Raw genomic sequence first — 8,653 nt, 5'->3', positions numbered from 1 at the left:
TGAGGAAATCTTTCTCAGCCCAGGGGCCACTTTCCCTTCCGGACAACTTTCCAGGGGCCACATGCTACATTTCCGAAGGAGAAAGTGGGCAGAACAGCAAATGTCAACTTCACCTTTGTACAGTAGTCCAAACACCCCTCCCTATTCTCCATCCAAGCAGAAGTGGTTTTAAGGTAGCATGACCAGTACACCACAGTGGGCACACAACAATGCTATAGAATGGAGTGCAAGAATTGTAGCATCACCCAAAGTCTGCCACTCATCCAGGCAAGCAAGAGGCACCATCAGAGTTCAACAACACATTCCAGTCCAGCAAAAATTACTCAAGAAGTGTGTGGGGCTGGGCTGGTGAAAGGTGTGGCCTAGGGATAGGGCTGGACAAGAAGTGTGGCCTGGCATAAAGGCCAGATAGATAGGCGTGGCGTAGGAATGTGTATAGATGCTAGAGGAGTATATATTTATTTGATATTATCCTTCCTCAGGTTTGTGGGTTCAGCAGAGTGCATCCCTTTGCAGCTGAAAAGGGACCTTAGATAGGCTAGTTGTAGCCTTTTAGTTTTAAGTAATCCAGGATGCTTTAAGGCAGACTGGATTCTCTTGGTATTCCCCCTTCAAACAATAATCATACAAACAGTCTTGTAGAGGGTAAAAATAACATTGACTCACTCAGAATACGTGTTGAAGAATCACAGATAGCAGCAGCTTTGCTCAGGTGGGCTTAAAATGGTAACCCAGTCACACAAGACCTACTTCAGTCTAGTTTAAAAATGGAGTCTGCTCTGTGGCTCAGACCTAGCATGTGTTCTACAATACTGGAATGAAGCAGAAGAGCAAAGAGGAAATGCCCAGCCAGGTGAGGAGATTCTGTGTTGCTACAGCTCTCCCCCTGTCAGGGCGCAGTGGGAGGGTCTCTCAGAGTTCTCTCTAGCAAACTTACAAGAAAACTCTGTGAGCTTCACCTGCCACCATGTGCCCATCTAGCAAGCATGCCTTGTTGGTTGACTGCGTTGTAAATACAGTGGAACCTTGTTTTCAAGCATCTCGGAACCCAAACACCGAAAACCCGGAAGTAATTGCTTCCATTTTCGAAAGTGCCTCAGAAGTCAAATGGCTTCCGAGGCGTTTTTCAGTTTTCACCATTGACTTTGCCAACAGCCCTTGCGCCTCAGTTGTCTAACCTTGCAGAAGTCAAACGGTCTTCCGGAACGGATTACGTTTGACAACCGAGGTTCCACTGTATCCCACACTTGGAGGGCCGCATGCAGCCCCTAGACCTGAAGTTCTCCACCCTTGATATGGTCTGAAGACTGAGGAAGAAGGAATGGAATGGAATGGAAGGACAACTGATCACGATAATTGTTTTACTTCCAAGATGTCTCCCATCCATCTGTAAATAAGTGTGTGTGCGTGCGTGTGTGTGCAAGCGCGCATCAAAAATCTGCCTTAAAACAAACCAGCTGTGATTCAGACCAGTGGGGTTGGGGAAAGAACATTTCAGGAGAGGGCCTCGGGATGGATAAGAAGCAAAGTGGTAATTGCAAGAGGGAGCTTAAACAAGGGAAGCCGGAGACTCTTGCTTTCAAGCACAGGAAACTTCACTGCAAATTAAGTCCTGTTTCCTCCATGAGCTGCTGCAGAATGACAGCTCTGACAGACACACAGATTGTTTACAGTCCTGAGGGCTTTTTGTGTGGGCGCGCGTGGTTGTAAATGCTCCCACAATGCACTCAGCTACACCCTGTGACGTAACCACTCGATTATGACCAACCTCTCCTGCTTAACGTAGCTTGTAATTGGAACGCACTAGTGGGTATAGTAAATAATAATATTAGCCTGCTGGGAAACTGCAGGTGCCTCACCTTAGCCCAGGCCTGCAGAAGCTGGATAGACCAGGGATGCGTAATAAACACCTGACAAACTTATTGCTAGCTGGTCCAGAGGCTGCAAAAGCACAAAGTGTCAAGCACCAAACAGTAGGGATGGGCTGGGAAGCCTAATATACACATTTTTTTTCAAAGTGCTTTTTGATAATATAATGCACTTTCTAATGTTAATCTCACTAATACATGCATTTTCATGCACATTTTACCCTAGGATGCGAATTTTTTGGCTGGGAAAACTGCATTGCAAAATTCAGAGAAGAGCGCATTTTTAAGAATAGCTGTGTTTTTTGCTTCGGAAAGTGCAAATTAGGTAGGTTTGCCTTTAAATGCAAACCGAGTCAAATTTCTCCCCATCCCTATTTACCGCACCTGTGATCCAAAGCTGTCCCTGCAGCTGGTTTTAAGAAAAGGGGATGAATTCGGAGATAACCTTAGGAATATATTGCACTGATGGCGGACATTGTGCAGCGAGCAGAGGGGAGCTGACATTTATCTATTGATTCAAAATTACTGGGTTAATCAGGCTTGCAGCAAGAAGAGCCAACCAATAATGTATGGTGGGCTTTGAAGAACTTGAGATGTCTGCTTGGTACTGCAAAAATAGCTGATTGGGCTGTCAAGCACCCGGAGAGCCTCTGTCAGGGGTCTATTGATAGCGAACCAATTCAGACCATGGATAAGGCAGAAGGCCACTCACATGACCCAACCATTCCCAGTTATGCCTGCCAGAACAATACCTTGGTCGCCTCCACAGCAGAGCTGAAGCCAATGCTAGTCATAAAGATGATGGGGAGATATGGCCTCCGTTGCCATGGTGACAAAGCAACATCCACTCCTTGCAGGAAGTCTGGATTGGTGGGAGGTGTGGTGAGGCCTCAAGGTTTGGGTTGGGCCTGTAGCTGGCTGTTAGTAATAAGCCCTCCAAGAACTAGCAAAGGATGATAAGACCAAAGGCCTATCTGCTCCATCATCCTGTACTCCCAGTGGCCAACCAGATGCCTATGGAGAAGTCTACAAGCAGGACATTAGTCCAACAACATTCTCCCCACCCAAGATCCCCACACTGACTGGTATTCAGAAGCCTACTGCTATGTAGTGTGAGCTCCCGGTACCCCAGCCCTCACCATCAACACTGCTGAAACAATCCCATCTCACGACGGAGCCAAGCGGGCAGGGTTGCCAACTTGAATAAAATATTGTGGGGGCCCAGGTAAGCCCTGCCTCACATACTAGATCACATGACGCAGTGTGCACACACCACTTGAATAAGAATTTCCATCAACTTTGTGGGGGCCCTGCCCCCTCAAATATTTTATTGTGGGGTCCAAAGTCTCCACAGCCACTAGGTGTTGGCTCCTATGCAAGCAGGGCTGCACTGTGCCACCTGCCTGCCCACACAGGGGGAAACCCAGCCAGCTGGTGCAGCACTTGGTTGGTGTGAACCAGGTGCCCCCATGCTGGTGTCCTCAATGCGGTGCAACCTGGTGTTCATCTGCACAAGCGTTGGTTTCTCTGATGCCGGAAAAGGAGCTCCAGGCCAGGCCGTGCTGCAGGCACCCCCTCAAAAATCTGTGCCCCGGGCCATGGCCCCACTGGCACAGCCCCGCCCCCACTAAACCCTTGCAGACTGGCTCTGGTAATGGGGGCCAAAGAGCTGGTTCTCATGATTTGTAGCTTCAATTGTAGCTACATTGGCTCCCAGTACGTTTCCGAGCACAATTCAAAGTGTTGGTGTTGACCTTTAAACCCCTAAACAGCCTCGGCCCAGTATACCTGAAGGAGCGTCTCCACCCCATCATTCTGCCTGGACACTGAGGTCCAACGCCGAGGGCCTTCTGGCGGTTCCCTCACTGCGAGAAGCAAAGCTACAGGGAACCAGGCAGAGGGCCTTCTCGGTAGTGGCGCCCTTCCAGTGGAAAGCCCTCCCATCTCATGTCAAAGAGATAAACAACTACCTTACATTCAGAAGACATCTGAAGTTTTTAATGTGTGATATTTTCATGTATTTTAAGCTCTGTTGGAAGCCGCCCAGAGTGGCTGGGGAAACCCAGCCAGATGGGCAGGGTACAAATAAATTATTATTATTATTATTATTATTATTATTATTATTATTATTATTAATAGCTTTATCCTCTGAATTCTTCTAACCGCCTTTGAAAATTATCCAAGCAACCCTCACTACATTCTGTGATGTTTGAAGAAGCAATTCCTTACCCCTGTCTTGAAGCTCCTGCCCTTCCTTTGAGGACCCTGGCATCTAATACTAAGAGAGGGAGAAAAAAATGTCTCCGTATCGACTTACCGGCACTCTAGGCAATGCATAATTTTTGTTTCTATTTTACAATTGAAGGTGTCTCTCCCCCCTCCCCACTTCCTTACTCGCCTCCCCCCCCCCTAAGCTTGTGGGTTGCATTTGGCTTGATGGGTCATTGGAAATATATGCCTGCTCCCACCCTTTGACTCTGTGTGTGTGTGTGTGTGTGTGCGCGCGCACGCACGCAGTAGAGTTTTAAGAGCCTCTCCAAAGTGATTTTCTCATGCTGCCAAAGCTTCCAGGTGTCTCGCCAGCTTCCTCTCTCCTCCCCTCTAGAAATGTATACTACACATTCTGGCTCTATAGAACCTTGTCTTACCCTCCACTGGAGTTTGATTTAATTTATTTCATTCAAACGGCACAGAGGAGCACGCGGAGACGGCAGAGTTAGAAGAAGAAGAAGAAAAATCCACCCCATCGCTTCTGCCAAGCCGGAGAAGGCAGCGATGATGAAAAGCTTTTGCACCCAGAAGGACAGATTCAAAGGGATGCTATGAGGAAGAAGAAAAGGAAATGTGCTCTTCCCCCATTCTTTTCAAATTTAAAAATATCTTCTGCATGAGCAAGAGCCTCCTGGGTGCCGGGCTCAGAAGCCACTTAAGAAAGGAAACACTCTCTCGTTATTTGCAGCTGATGTTGCAATGTGCGCCTCTTGCTTTCACGTGAAGCCAAATGGAAAACATGCATACAGTTGTAGGCGGAGGTGTGTTTTTTTTGCCCCCTGCATGATGGTAATAAGGATTTTTGTGTCCCCCACCGGTCGCCCTCACTTTCATATGAATCAGATGTTTCTTTAAGCTATTGGGCCACCTTCGTCTGCCAATTAGTAGGAACAGAGGAAGCTGCCTTAGACAAAGTCAGACCAGTGGTCCATCTAGCTCATCCTTGTCAACTCTTGACTGGCAGCAGTTCCCCAGGGTTTCAAACCAGGGCATCTCTTAGCCTGGAAATGCCCCGGTTTGGACCTGAGGCCTTGTGCATGCCAAGCGGGTGCTTTGCCACTGAGCTACAAACCTATGATTTGGCAAACCCATGGTACATAGGAAGTCACCTTACACCATGTCAGACCATTGGTGCATCTACTTTATTACTGTGTACTCTGACTGGCAGCAGCTGTCCAGGATTTGGGGAAGGGAATCTTTCCCAGCCCCATCTGGAGACATAGGGGGTTGCGCATGGGTCCTTTCTGTAGGCAAATCAAATAGACAACCGAGCCGATTGTTGTGTGCTTTCCTTGTGTTACACGGCATTTTAGAATGCAAAGCTTATTTAGAAGACCTCAGCATTTGGAAAAACAAAACTCCTCACAATATAAACTTCAAGGATCCAGAATGGGTAAACCTCAGCTATTGGGATCCTCAGCTTTAATATCTTCCTATTAAGGCCCCACAAAGCACGCACATCCTCCATTTTATCCTCACTGTGAGGTAGGTTAGGCCAGGCATAGGCAAACTCTGGCCCTCCAGATGTTTGGGACTACAACTCCCATCATCCGTAGCTAACAGGACCAGTGGTCAGGGATGATGGGAATTGTAGTCCCAAACATCTGGAGGGCCGGAGTTTGCCTATGCCTGGGTTAGGCTGAGAGGCAGTGACTGGTTCAAGGTCATCCAGTGAGCTTCATGGCCAAGTGGGGATTTGAACCCTGGTCTCCCAGGTTCTAGTCCCCAACACTCTAACCACTCCACCATACTGGCTCTTTGAGCTAGATGACCAATGGTCTAATAATTATATGAGCCACCTTCCTATGATTCTGTTCCTGTGATTTGAGCCTTGCCACCTGAGCAGAGCCGACTGGCTGCACGAGAAGAGTTTTTAAAACGACCACCTCATCATCAACTTTAACTTCACAGGGTGGGGAAGTGGAGCCTTTGGCACGAAGGATGGCGGAGAGGCAACTTATTTGTACCACTTTGCCTACATGGAGATGCTTGGCAGCTGGCGTCGAGGGGAAGCAGATGGGAGCAATACACAACCGAGGAGGAAGAATTTCTCTGTGCTAAACAACATATTTGTTTTGAGGGTATTTTTGTTCCAATGGTTTATTTCTCCACTCCGTCCCCCGCACCTCCCCAGTACATTCTTGTTGAGCAAAAGATGTTACAGTTTACAGCTGCGGCATAGGCACTCGGGTGAGCTTCCTTTGGGTGCATTTAGCCAGGTATACTTCCGTATAAGTCTGCAGAGCTAGGGGTCAGGAGATGTCGATGTTAGCTGGGAAGCTCCCAGTCTCAGAGTGGAAGAAGACTCTATTCAGTGGTGGCTGGTGAGCATTGCAACGGGTGGAGTGGAAGACAGAGAGATCCGCAGCTAGACTGGTGACTGGGAGTGGCCGCCAAGTCCACATAACCCAGGTCCTGAAAGACCTACATTGGCTCCCAGTACATTTCTGAGCACAATTCAAAGTGTTGGGTGCTGACCTTTAAAGCCCTAAACGGCCTCGGTCCAGTATACCTGAAGGAGCGTCTCCACCCCCCATCGTCCAGCCCAGACACTGAGGTCCAGCTCCGAGGACCTTCTAGCAGTTCCCTCACTAAGAGAAGTGAAGCTACAGGGAACCAGGCAGAGGGCCTTCTCGGTAGTGGTGCCCACCCTGTGGAATGCCCTCCCATCAGATGTCAAGGAAGCAAACATTTACAGTGGTACCTCGGGTTAAGAACTTAATTTGTTCTGGAGGTCCGTTCTTAACCTGAAACTGTTCTTAACCTGAGGTACCACTTTAGCTAATGGGGCCTCCCGCTGCCGCCGTGCCACCAGAGCACAATTTCTCTTCTCATCCTGAAGCAAAGTTCTTAACCCGAGGTGCTATTTCTGGGTTAGCGGAGTCTGTAACCTGAAGCATCTGTAACCTGAAGCGTCTGTAACCCGAGGTACCACTGTATCTGACTTTTAGAAGATATCTGAAGGCAGCCCTGTTTAGGGAAGTTTTTAATGTTTGATGTTTTATTGTGTTTTTAATATTCTGTTGGGAGCTGCCCAGAGTGGCTGGAGTAACCCAGCCAGATGGGTGGGGTATGTATAAACAAACAAACAAATAAATAAATATAATTATTATTATGATGATGTGGCGGCAGAGCCTATGGCATGCAGAACCAACCAATTCTAGCTTAGGAGCTAACTCCTGGAGGTCATGGGGGTTTCGGCCCCCACAATAAAATATTTCATTGGACTGCCCCCCCCCAAGTTGATGGGCATTCCCATTCAAATGGTATGTGTGCACTGCATCATGTGATCAATGATGTGGGGTGGGGCTTACCTGGGCCCCCACAATATTTTATTCAAGTTGGCACCTCTGAATTCTAGTTCACCCCTATCCTCCTTCCTGTGGTATTCCACCAAGACGGAGGAGGAAGAAGTTAGCTGCCAGGGCTGCCCTCTGGACTTGTGATATGTACAAAGGCTGTTGGGTGCAGCTGGCTGGTGGCAGCAAAGGTGTGATTCCAAACCCTCACTCGCTGGGATGATGGAGGAGAAAGCCCACCCCTTTTTGCAAATACACCCCTCCAAGACTTGGAGGAAGTTTTGGCAGGGGTGGGGAGGGTTAAGCACCCCACCCACGCACCCATCAGTTTATGCACTGTATAAGAATGCAAGGAGAACACTGACAGGTCAAACTAAATGCACCTAACCCTTCAAATATCACCCATTAAAATATTTGATGGGGCTGCTCCCCCCAAGCTGATGGGCGTTGCCATTCATATGGTGTATATGTGCCACGTCTTGTAATCTATTACGTGAGATGGGGCTTACCTGCCCCCCTCCACAATATTTTATTCAAGTTGGCACCCCTTAAAATCAGCAAGAACTGTGAAAGATGACCTACGTAAGCCTAGTGCCTAAGGTGCCACATTGTTCCAGCTAAGCTGTGCCACCCCTTTTCTGGCTGAGTCATGTACAGTTCAGCAGAATAGACAGGAAGGAGTGACTCTTTAGATGAATAAAGCTTCAGATTAAGGTGTCTGGAGTGCCGCATCATTGCTGTTTTCCTTTTTTTAAATGCTGCCCACATTCCATTGCATTGTGAAACTCTGGGTCAGCACACAAAGCCGGCTCAAATGTTTTGAAGCAGCCTTTAAGAACGCTAGCATTGCAGGTCAGCTTGGGCTGTGAGCGGGGGCCTGGAGTTACCCCACCACCACCAACACGTCCCCCGTTTGTTGCTAAGCAGGCACAGACGCAAGATCAAAACAGAGCACTTGAGATAGAATGAAAGCAATTCCACCTCAAAGGATTTCAAAAACAATACTGCCTTGGTAACAGGTAACACGCATGCAGTGTGATAGTTAATTAAGGCTCCCAGATTTTGTGGGTGCTCTTGGTTGGTTGGTTGGTTGGTTGGTTTAAAAAAGAACCAAACCCATAAACGAATAGCAAAGGTGAAGCAGCAAATATACCTAGATAGCTCAAAATAGGCACGAAGCTTCAAGCAAGCTAAAGCAATTGAGGATCATCAACA

Source organism: Lacerta agilis, chromosome 5, assembly GCF_009819535.1.
Source record: "Lacerta agilis isolate rLacAgi1 chromosome 5, rLacAgi1.pri, whole genome shotgun sequence".
NCBI classification, from domain to species: domain Eukaryota; kingdom Metazoa; phylum Chordata; class Lepidosauria; order Squamata; family Lacertidae; genus Lacerta; species Lacerta agilis.
Note: the sequence above shows the minus strand (reverse complement) of the source record.